Here is a 13303-nt window from a genome sequence, read left to right on the forward strand (position 1 = left end):
AAACAGAAACTCAGAGGCTGTCGCAATACTTGGGCTTGAGTTAGCCAAAACACAACCGGATATTTCTGGTTTCCTCACGTCATTATCAGACAAAGTGGTGTGGCATTCCTATACAATGTACCGAGAAAATCACAGTAAAAATGGTTTGCACATAAGTAAAGTCTTTTCGTTAGGGAAGTGCATAAAATGCCATTTATACAAACAGAAATATCATGTTTGCTTGCCGCAGTTCCTCTATCTTTCTCCATAGAAATTACGAATGTGTAGAGCTGGTGTTTCCATGTGGAACTAATTAATGTTTCCAAGCACAAAATTAAATGTTCCCTGATAAAAAACATTCAAAACAATAAAGTCCATCGATAATATCCGGAAGACACAAACACTGAGGCTGTAGCAATATCTGGGATTGAGTTAGCCTAAATACAACCAGATATATATATATATATATATATATATATATATATATATATCATCCACTCATATCCGGACAAAGTGGTGTGGCATTCGTATGCAGTGGACCGAGAAAATCACAGTAATAATGGTTTTGGAGACAATCAAAGTTTTTTGTTTGGCAAGTGCATAAAATGTCATCTATAAAAACTGAAATATCATGTTTGTTTGCAGCAGTTCCTCGAGCTTTCTCCCATGAAAATACGAATGTGTAGAGCTGGTGTCTCCATGTGGAACCAATTAGTGTTTCCAAGCACAAAATTAAATGTTCCCTGATAAAAAAAAACATTCAAAACAATAAAGTCCATCCATAATATCCAGAAAACACAAACACAGAGGCTGTAGCAATAATTGGGATTGAGTTAGCCAAAGCACAAACAGATATTTCTGGTTTCCTAAGGCATATAAGTACAAAGTGGTCTTGAATTCATATGCAATGGACCGAGAAAATCTCAGTGAAAATACGAATGTGTAGAGCTGCTGTCTCCATGTGGAACCAATTAGCATTTCCAAGCACAAAATGAAATATTCCCTGATAAAAAATATTCAAAACAATAAAGTCTGTCAAGAATATCCGAAAAACAGAAACACAGAGGCTGTCGTTATATCTGGGATTGAGTTAGCCAAAACACAACCAGATAACTCTGGTTTCATCAAGTCATATCCGGACAAAGTGGTGTAGCATTCGTATGCAATGGACCGAAAAAATTACCGTAAAAATGGTTTTGTAGACAAGCAAAGTCTTTTTGTTCGGCAAGTGCATAATATGTCATATATACAAACAGAAATATCATGTTTGAATGCCGCAGTTCCTCTAGCTTTCTCCCATGAAAATACGAATGTGTAGAGCTGGTGTCTCCATGTGGAACCAGTTAGTGTTTCCAAGCACAAAATTAAATGTTCCCTGATAGAAAACATTCAAATCAATAAAGTCCATCGTTAATATTCAGAAAACACAAACAGAGAGGCTTTCGCAGAATTTGGGACTGAGTTAGCCAAAACACAAGCGGATATTTCTGGTTTCATCCACTCATATCCGGACAAAGTGGTGTGGAATTCATATGCAATAGACACAATCACAGTAACAATGGTTTTGGAGAAAAGCAAAGTCTTTCCGTTTGGCAAGTGCATAAAATGTCATGTATACAAACAGAAATATCATGTTTGTTTGCCGCAGTTCCTCTAGCTTTCTCCCTAGAAAATACGAATGTGTTTGTCAGAAGCAATGGGTGGCAGGCCTATTAATGGCTGATCTGCACAGTGATCTGCCCTCAAGGAGACCCAACAGGCCAGTCCACTGCAGTGTCTTTCAATGTGGCAAGCATGGGCTTCAGTAGAAGTCAGCTTGTGAAGAGCCCTGGCAGCTCTGCCAAGAGTTGGATCACTGGAAATGGACCTGCCCTGGAGTCGAAGGATGCCCAGGTCAGAGCCACAGATCTTATTGGCTCTAAGCTGAAAAGCCCTTCACTCAGCCCAACTTCAAAAGTGACCACTGCCGCTGAAGGTATGGTCAAGTAGGGTCAGCAACATTGCAGGCAGAACTGTAAATTTCTTGTCAGAGATGCCCCCTGCCTTTACCTGGCCAGCTCTCCTCCCAGGCCAGCCAAGTAATGAAAGTCAACAGAGTGCCTTCCCCTAGGAGGTTCACACCTCCCTTAGGATATACCCCATGTGAAGAGATAGATAGGTCTGGGCCTCTTAACTTACAAGGCCTAAAGCCTACCAGATTATTAACAAGTCCCTTCAGTCATATCTGGACAATGTTTTGTGGAATTCGTATGCAATGGATGGGGAAAATCACAGTAAAAATGGTTTTGGAGAAAAGCAACGTCTTTTCGTTAGGCAATGCATAAAATTTCACATATACAAACAGAAATATCATGTTTGTTTGCCGCAGTTCCTATAGCTTTCTCCCTAGAAAATACGAATGTGTAGAGCTGGTGTCTCCATGTGAAAACAATTAGTGTTTCCAAGCGAAAAATTAAATGTTCCCTGATAAAAAAACATTCAAAACAATAAAGTCCTTCGATAATATTCGGAAAACACAAACACAGAGGCTGTAGAAATATCTGGAATTGAGTTAGACAAAACACAACCCGATATTTCTGGTTTCATCCAGTCATATCCGGACAAAGCTTTTTGGAATTCGTTTGCTTTAGACTGAGAAAATCACAGTAAAAATGGTATTGGAGAAAAGGAAAATCTTTTCGTTAGGCAAGAGCATAAAATGTCACATATACAAACAAAAATATGTTTCTGTGCCGCAGTTCCTCTAGCTTTCTCCCTAGAAAATATGAATGTGTAGACCTGGTGTCTCCATGTGGAACCAATTAGTGTTTCCAAGCACAAAATTAAAGGTTCCCTGAAAAAAAAACATTCAAAAAACAAAGTCTGTCGATAATATCCGGGAAACACAAACACAGAGGATGTGGCAATATCTGGCATTGAGTTAGCCAAAACACAAGCGGATATTTCTGGTTTCCTCCAGTCATATCTGGACAAAGTTTTGTGGAATTCGTATGAAATGGAACGAGAAAATCACAGTAAAAATGGTTTTGGACACAAGCAAAGTCCTTCCGTTAGACAAGTGCATAATATGTGATGTATACAAACAGAAATATCATGATTGTTTGCCGCATTTCCTCTAGATTTCTCCCAAGAAAATATGAATATGTAGAATTGGTGTCTCCATGTGGAACCAATTAGCATTTCCAAGCATAAAATTAAATGTTCCCTGATAAAAAAGCATTCAAAACCATAAAGTCCATCGATAATATCCGGAAATAGCAAACACAGAGACTGTAGCAATATCTGGCATTGAGTTAGCTGAAACACAACCGGATATTTCTGGTTTCCTTCAGTCATATCTGGACAATGTTTTGTGGAATTCGTATGCAATGGATGGGGAAAATCACAGTAAAAATGGTTTTGGAGAAAAGCAATGTCTTTTCGTTAGGCAATGCATAAAATGTCACATATACAAACAGAAATATCATGTTTGTTTGCCGCAGTTCCTATAGCTTTCTCCCTAGAAAATACGAATGTGTAGAGCTGGTGTCTCCATGTGGAAACAATTAGTGTTTCCAAGCGCAAAATTAAATGTTCCCTGATAAAAAACATTCAAAACAATAAAGTCCTTCGATAATATTCGGAAAACACAAACACAGAGGCTGTAGAAATATCTGGAATTGAGTTAGACAAAAAACAACCCGATATTTCTGATTTCATCCAGTCATATCCGGACAAAGCTTTTTGGAATTCGTTTGCTTTAGACTGAGAAAATCACAGTAAAAATGGTATTGGAGAAAAGGAAAATCTTTTCGTTAGGCAAGAGCATAAAATGTCACATATACAAACAAAAATATGTTTCTGTGCCGCAGTTCCTCTAGCTTTCTCCCTAGAAAATATGAATGTGTAGACCTGGTGTCTCCATGTGGAACCAATTAGTGTTTCCAAGCACAAAATTAAAGGTTCCCTGAAAAAAAAACATTCAAAAAACAAAGTCTGTCGATAATATCCGGGAAACACAAACACAGAGGATGTGGCAATATCTGGCATTGAGTTAGCCAAAACACAAGCGGATATTTCTGGTTTCCTCCAGTCATATCTGGACAAAGTTTTGTGGAATTCGTATGAAATGGAACGAGAAAATCACAGTAAAAATGGTTTTGGAGAAAAGCAAAGTCTTTACATTAGGCATGCATAAAATGTCACATATACAAACAGAAATATCATCTTTCTTTGCCGCAGTTCCTCTAGCTTTCTCCCTAGAAAATAAGAATGTGTAGAGCTGGTGTCTCCATGTGGAACCAATTCATGTTTCCAAGCACAAAATTGAATGTTCCCTGAAAAAAAACATTCAAAATAATAAAGTTCATCGATAATATCCAAAAAAAAAAAAAAAAACAAAACAAAACACAGAGGCTGTAGCAATATCTGTGATTGAGTTAGCCAAAACACAACCGGATATTTCTGGTTTCATCCAGTCATATCTGGACAAAGTTATTTGGAATTCGTAAGCAATAGACTGAGAAAATCACAGTAAAAATGGTTTTAGAGTAAAGCAACGTCTTTTCGTTAGGCAATGCATAAAATGTCACATATACAAACAGAAATATCATGTTTGTTTGCCGCAGTTCCTATAGCTTTCTCCCTAGAAAATACTAATGTGTAGAGCGGGTGTCTCCATGTGGAACCAATCAGTGTTTCCAAGCACAAAATTAAATGTTCCCTGAAAAAAAAATTCAAAACAATCAAGTACATCGATAATATCTGGAAAACACAAACACAGAGGCTGTAACAATATCCAGGATTGAGTGAGCAAAAACACAACCGGATATTTCTGGTTTCCTTCAGTCATATCCGGAAAAAGTATTGTGGAATTCATATGCAATGGACCGAGAAAATCACAGTAACAATGTTTTTGCTAAAAGGAAAGTCTTTACGATAGGCAAGTGCATAAAATGTCATCTATCCAAACAGAAATATCATGTTTGTTTGATGCAGTTCCTCCAGCTTTCTACCTAGAAAATACGAATGTGTAGAGCTGGTGTCTCCATGTGGAAGCAATTATTGTTTCCAAGCACAAAATTAAATGTTCCCTGATAAAAAACATTCAAACAATAAAGTCCGTCGATAATATTCGGAAAACACAAACACAGAGGCTGTAGCAATATCTCAATTCAGTTAGCCAAAACACAACCTGATATTTCTGGTTTCATGCAGTTTCATCCGGAAAAAGTTGTGTGGAATTCGTATGCAATGGACTGAGTAAGTCACAGTAAAAATGGTTTTGGAGAAAAGCAACGTCTTTTCGTTAGGCAATGCATAAAATGTCACATATACAAATAGAAATATCATGTTTGTTTGCCACAGTTCCTCTAGCTTTCTCCCTAGAAAATAAGAATGTGTAGAGCTGGTGTCTCCATGGGGAAACAATTAGTGTTTCCAAGCACAAAATTGAATGTTCCCTGAAAAAAACATTCAAAACAATAAAGTCCATCGATAATATCCAGAAAACAAACACAGAGGCTGTAGCAATATCTGTGATTGAGTTTGCCAGAACACAACGCGATATTTCTGGTTTCATCCAGTCATATCCGGACAAAGCTTTTTGGAATTCGTATGCTTTAGACTGAGAAAATCACAGTAAAAATGGTTTTGCTAAAAGGAAAGTCTTTACGTTAGGCAAGTGCATAAAATGTCATCTATCCAAACAGAAATATCATGTTTGTTTGACGCAGTTCCTCCAGCTTTCTCCCTAGAAAATACGAATGTGTAGAGCTGGTGTCTCCATGTGGAAGCAATTATTGTTTCCAAGCACAAAATTAAATGTTTCCTGATAAAAAGCATTCAAACAATAAAGTCTGTCGATAATATTCGGAAAACACAAACACAGAGGCTGTAGCAATATCTCAATTCAGTTAGCCAAAACACAACCTGATATTTCTGGTTTCATGCAGTTTCATCCGGAAAAAGTTGTGTGGAATTCGTATACAATGGACTGAGTAAGTCACAGTAAAAATGGTTTTGGAGAAAAGCAACGTCTTTTCGTTAGGCAATGCATAAAATGTCACATATACAAACAGAAATATCATGTTTGTTTGCCACAGTTCCTCTAGCTTTCTCCCTAGAAAATAAGAATGTGTAGAGCTGGTGTCTCCATGGGGAAACAATTAGTGTTTCCAAGCACAAAATTGAATGTTCCCTGAAAAAAACATTCAAAACAATAAAGTCCATCGATAATATCCAGAAAACAAACACAGAGGCTGTAGCAATATCTGTGATTGAGTTTGCCAAAACACAACGCGATATTTCTGGTTTCATCCAGTCATATCCGGACAAAGCTTTTTGGAATTCGTATGCTTTAGACTGAGAAAATCACAGTAAAAATGGTTTTGCTAAAAGGAAAGTCTTTACGTTAGGCAAGTGCATAAAATGTCATCTATCCAAACAGAAATATCATGTTTGTTTGACGCAGTTCCTCCAGCTTTCTCCCTAGAAAATACGAATGTGTAGAGCTGGTGTCTCCATGTGGAAGCAATTATTGTTTCCAAGCACAAAATTAAATGTTTCCTGATAAAAAGCATTCAAACAATAAAGTCTGTCGATAATATTCGGAAAACACAAACACAGAGGCTGTAGCAATATCTCAATTCAGTTAGCCAAAACACAACCTGATATTTCTGGTTTCATGCAGTTTCATCTGGAAAAAGTTGTGTGGAATTCGTATACAATGGACTGAGTAAGTCACAGTAAAAATGGTTTTGGAGAAAAGCAACGTCTTTTCGTTAGGCAATGCATAAAATGTCACATATACAAACAGAAATATCATGTTTGTTTGCCACAGTTCCTCTAGCTTTCTCCCTAGAAAATAAGAATGTGTAGAGCTGGTGTCTCCATGGGGAAACAATTAGTGTTTCCAAGCACAAAATTGAATGTTCCCTGAAAAAAACATTCAAAACAATAAAGTCCATCGATAATATCCAGAAAACAAACACAGAGGCTGTAGCAATATCTGTGATTGAGTTTGCCAAAACACAACGCGATATTTCTGGTTTCATCCAGTCATATCCGGACAAAGCTTTTTGGAATTCGTATGCTTTAGACTGAGAAAATCACAGTAAAAATGGTTTTGCTAAAAGGAAAGTCTTTACGTTAGGCAAGTGCATAAAATGTCATCTATCCAAACAGAAATATCATGTTTGTTTGACGCAGTTCCTCCAGCTTTCTCCCTAGAAAATACGAATGTGTAGAGCTGGTGTCTCCATGTGGAAGCAATTATTGTTTCCAAGCACAAAATTAAATGTTTCCTGATAAAAAGCATTCAAACAATAAAGTCTGTCGATAATATTCGGAAAACACAAACACAGAGGCTGTAGCAATATCTCAATTCAGTTAGCCAAAACACAACCTGATATTTCTGGTTTCATGCAGTTTCATCCGGAAAAAGTTGTGTGGAATTCGTATACAATGGACTGAGTAAGTCACAGTAAAAATGGTTTTGGAGAAAAGCAACGTCTTTTCGTTAGGCAATGCATAAAATGTCACATATACAAACAGAAATATCATGTTTGTTTGCCACAGTTCCTCTAGCTTTCTCCCTAGAAAATAAGAATGTGTAGAGCTGGTGTCTCCATGGGGAAACAATTAGTGTTTCCAAGCACAAAATTGAATGTTCCCTGAAAAAAACATTCAAAACAATAAAGTCCATCGATAATATCCAGAAAACAAACACAGAGGCTGTAGCAATATCTGTGATTGAGTTTGCCAGAACACAACGCGATATTTCTGGTTTCATCCAGTCATATCCGGACAAAGCTTTTTGGAATTCGTATGCTTTAGACTGAGAAAATCACAGTAAAAATGGTTTTGCTAAAAGGAAAGTCTTTACGTTAGGCAAGTGCATAAAATGTCATCTATCCAAACAGAAATATCATGTTTGTTTGACGCAGTTCCTCCAGCTTTCTCCCTAGAAAATACGAATGTGTAGAGCTGGTGTCTCCATGTGGAAGCAATTATTGTTTCCAAGCACAAAATTAAATGTTTCCTGATAAAAAGCATTCAAACAATAAAGTCTGTCGATAATATTCGGAAAACACAAACACAGAGGCTGTAGCAATATCTCAATTCAGTTAGCCAAAACACAACCTGATATTTCTGGTTTCATGCAGTTTCATCTGGAAAAAGTTGTGTGGAATTCGTATACAATGGACTGAGTAAGTCACAGTAAAAATGGTTTTGGAGAAAAGCAACGTCTTTTCGTTAGGCAATGCATAAAATGTCACATATACAAACAGAAATATCATGTTTGTTTGCCACAGTTCCTCTAGCTTTCTCCCTAGAAAATAAGAATGTGTAGAGCTGGTGTCTCCATGGGGAAACAATTAGTGTTTCCAAGCACAAAATTGAATGTTCCCTGAAAAAAACATTCAAAACAATAAAGTCCATCGATAATATCCAGAAAACAAACACAGAGGCTGTAGCAATATCTGTGATTGAGTTTGCCAAAACACAACGCGATATTTCTGGTTTCATCCAGTCATATCCGGACAAAGCTTTTTGGAATTCGTATGCTTTAGACTGAGAAAATCACAGTAAAAATGGTATTGGAGAAAAGGAAAATCTTTTCGTTAGGCAAGAACATAAAATGTCATGTATACAAACAGAAATATGTTTCTTTGCCGCAGTTCCTCTAGCTTTCTCCCTAGAAAATACGATTGTGTAGACCTGGTGTCTCCATGTGGAACCAATTAGTGTTTCCAAGCAGAAAATTAAATGTTCCCTGATAAAAAACATTCAAAAAACAAAGTCTGTCGATAATATCCGGGAAACACAAACACAGAGGCTGCAGCAATATCTGGGATTGAGTTAGCCAAAACACAAGCAGATATTTCTGGTTTCCTCCAGTCATATCTGGAAAAAGTTATGTGGAATTCGTATGAAATGGAACGAGAAAATCACAGTAAAAATGGTTTTGGACATAAGCAAAGTCCTTTCGTTAGGCAAGTGCATAAATGTCATCTATACAAACAGAGAAATCCTGTTTGTTTGCCTCAGTTCCTCTAGCATTCTCCCTAGAAAATAGGAATGTGTAGAACTTGTGTCTCCATGTGGAAGCAATTAGGGATCCCAAGCACAAAATTAAATGTTCCTTGATTAAAAACATTCAAAATAATAAAATCAGTCAATAATATCCGGAAAACACAAACACTGAAGCTGTAGCAATATCTGGGAATTAGTTAGCCAAAACACAACCGGATATTTCTGGTTTCATCCAGCCATATCTGGACAAAGTTGGGTGGAATTCGTATGCAACGCACAAAGAAAATCACAATAAAAATTGTTTTGGTGAAAAGAAACGTCTTTTCTTTAGGCAATGCATAAATGTCATATATACAAACAGAAATATCATGTTTGTTTGGGGCAGTTCCTCTAGCAATCTACTTAGAAAATATGAATGTGTAGAGCTGGTGTCTCCATGTGGAACCAATTAGTGTTTCCAAGCACAAAATTAATGTTTTCTGAAAAAAACATTCAAAACAATAAAGTCCATTGATAATATCCAGAAAAAATACACAGAAGCTGTAGCAATATATGGGATTGAGTTAGGAAAAACACAAGCGGATATTTCTGCTTTCCTCCAGTAATATCCAGGCAAAGTTTTGTGGAATTTGTATGAAATAGAACGAGAAAATCAGAGGAAAAATGGTTCTGGAGAAAAGCAAAGTCCTTTCGTTAGGCAATGCATAAAATGTCACATATACAAACAGAAATATCATGTGTGTTTGCCGCAGTTACTCTAGCTTTCTCCCTAGAAAATATGAATGTGTAGAGTTGGTGTCTCCATCTGGAACCAATTAGAATTTCGAAGAAGAAAATTAAATGTTCCCTGATAAAAAACATTCAAAACAATAAAGTCCGTTGATAATATCCAGAAAACAGAAACACAGAGGCTGTTGCAAAATCTGGGAATCAGTTAGCCAAACACATCCAGATATCTCCGGTTTCATCCAGTCATATCCGGACAAAGTTTTGTGGCATTCGTATACAATGGACCAAGAAAATCACAGCAAAAATGGTTATGGAGAAAAGCAAAATCTTTTTGTTAGGCAAGTGCATAAAATGTCATCTATAGAAACAGATATATCATGTTTGTTTGCCGCACTACCTCTAGCTTTCTCCCTAGAAAATACGAATGTGTAGAGCTGGTGTCTACATATGGAACCAACTCGTGTTTCCAAGCACAAAATTAAATGTTCCTTGAAAAGACACATTCAAAACAATAAAGTCCATCGATAATATCCGGAAAACACAAACACAGAGGCTGCGGCAATATCTGGGGTTGAGTTAGCCAAAACACAACTGGATATTTATGATTCTATCTAGTCATATCTGGACAAAGATTTGTGGAATTCGTAATCAATGGACTGAGAACATCACAGCAAAAATTCTTTTGGAGAAAAGAAAGTCTTTTCATTAGGCAAGTGCATAAAATGTCATCTATACAAACAGAAATGTCATGTTTGTTTGCCGCAGTTCCTCTAGCTTTCTTCCTAGAAAACACGAATGTGTAGAGCTGTGTCTCCATGTGGAACCAATTAGCCTTTCCAAGCACAACACTAAATATTCCCTGATAAAAAAAATCATTCAAAACAATAAAGTCCGTCAATAATATCCAGAAAACACAAACACAGAGCTATAGCTATATCTGCGATTGAGTTAGCCAAAACACAACTGCATATTTCTGGCTTTCTACAATCATATCTGGACAAAGTTGTGTGGAATTCGTATGCAATGGACCGAGAAAATCACAGTAAAAATTCTTTTGAAAAAGCAAAATCTTTCGTTAGGCTAGTGCATAAAATGTCATGTAAACAAACAGAAATATCATGTTTGTTTGCCACAGTTCTTCTAGCTTTTTCCCTGGAAAATATGATGTGTAAAGATGGTGTCTGCATGTGGTACCAGTTAGTGTTTCCAAGCACAAAATTAAAAGTTCCCTGATAAAAAACATTCAAAACAATAAAGTCCATCGATAATATCCAGAAAATACAAACACAGAGGCTATAGCAATATCTGGGATTGAGTTAGCCAAAACACAACCGGATATTTCTGGTTCCATCCAGTCATATCCGGACAAAGTGATTTGGAAATAGTATGCAACGAACCGAGAAAATCACATTAAAAATTCTTTTGGAGAAAAGCAAAGTCTTTTCGTTAGGCAAGTGCATAAAATGTCATCTAAACAAACAGAAATATCATGTTTGTTTGCCGCAGTTCCTCTAGCTTTTTCGTAGAATACAGGAATGTGTGGAGCTGGTGCCTCCATGTGGAACCAATTAGCATTTCCAAGCACAAAATGAAATGTTCCCTGATAAAACATTCAAAACAATAAAGTCCGTCAACAATATCCGGAAAACACAAACATAGAGGCTGTAGCAATATCTGGGATTGAGTTATCCAAAACACAACCGGAGATTTCTGCTTTCATCCAGTCATATCCGGACAAAATGGTGTTGCATTTGTACGCAATGGACCGAGATAATCACAGTAAAATTTCTTTTGGAGAAAAGCAAAATCTTTTCGTTACGCAAGCGCATAAAATGTCATGTATACAAACAGAAATATCATGTTTGTTTGCTGCAATTCCTCTAGCTTTCTCCCTTTAAAATATGAATGTGTAGAGCTGGTGTCCCCATGTGCAACCAATTAGTGTTCCCAAGCACAAAATTAAATGTTCCCTGATAAAAAACATTCAAAACAATAAAGTCCATCGATATTATCCAGAAAACACAATCACAGAGGTTGCAGCAATATCTGGGATTGAGTTAGGCAAAACACAACCGGATATTTCTGGTTTCAGCCAGTCATATCCGGAAAAAGTGGTGTGAAATTCGTATGCAATGTACCGAGAAAATCACAGTAAAAAATCTTTTGGAGAAAAGCAAAGTCTTTTCGTTAGGCAAGTGCATAAAATATCATGTATACAGAGAGAAATATCATGTTTGTTTGCCACGGTTCCTCTAGCTTTCTCCCAAGAAAATATGAATGTGCAGAGCTCGTGTCTCCATGTGGAACCTATTAGTATTTCCTAACACAAAATTAAATGTAAATTGATAAAAAACATTCAAAACAATAAAGTCCACGATAATATCCAAAAAACACAAACACAGTTGCTGTCGTAATATTTGGGATTGAGTTAGCCTAAACACACCCGGATATTTCTGGTGTCATGCACTCATATCTGGAAAGTGGTGTGGCATTTGTATGCAATGGACGGAGAAAATCACAGTAAAAATGATTTTGGAGAAAAGCAAAGTCTTTTCGTTAGGCAAGTGCATAAAATGTCATCTATGAAAGAGAAATATCATGTTTGTTTGCCGCACTTCCTCTAGCTTTCTCCCTAGAAAAAAAGAATGTGTAGGGCTGCTGTCTCCATGTGGAACCAATTAGTGTTTCCTAACACACAATAAATGTTGCCTGATAAAAAACATTCAAAACAATAGAGTCCGTCTATAATATCCGGAAAACACAAACACAGAGGCTGTTGCAATATCTGGAAATGAGTTAGCCAAACACATCCAGATATCTCCGGTTTCATCCAGTCATATCCGGACAAAGTTTTGTGGCATTTGTATACAATGGACCAAGGAAATCACAGCAAAAATGGTTATGGAGAAAAGCAAAATCTTTTTGTTAGGCAAGTGCATAAAATGTCATCTATAGAAACAGATATATCATGTTTCTTTGCCGCACTACCTCTAGCTTTCTCCCTAGAAAATACGAATGTGTAGAGCTGGTGTCTACATGTGGAACCAACTCGTGTTTCCAAGCACAAAATTAAATGTTCCTTGAAAAGACACAGTCAAAACAATACAGTCCATCGATAATATCCGGAAAACACAAACACAGAGGCGGCGGCAATATCTGGGGTTGAGTTAGCCAAAACACAACTGGATATTTATGGTTCTATCTAGTCATATCCGGACAAAGTTTTGTGGAATTCGTAATCAATGGACTGAGAACATCACAGCAAAAATTCTTTTGGAGAAAAGAGTCTTTTCATTAGGCAAGTGCATAAAATGTCATCTATACAAACAGAAATGTCATGATTGTTTGCCACAGTTCCTATAGCTTTCTCCCTAGAAAATACGAATGTGTAGAGCTGGTGTCTCCATGTGGAACCTATTAGTATTTCCTAACACAAAATTAAATGTAAATTGATAAAAAACATTCAAAACAATAAAGTCCCTCGATAATATCCAGAAAACACAAACACAGAGGCTGTCGTAATATTTGGGATTGAGTTAGCCTAAACACACCAGGATATTTCTGGTGTCATGCACTCATA

Source organism: Lepus europaeus, chromosome 4, assembly GCF_033115175.1.
Source record: "Lepus europaeus isolate LE1 chromosome 4, mLepTim1.pri, whole genome shotgun sequence".
NCBI classification, from domain to species: domain Eukaryota; kingdom Metazoa; phylum Chordata; class Mammalia; order Lagomorpha; family Leporidae; genus Lepus; species Lepus europaeus.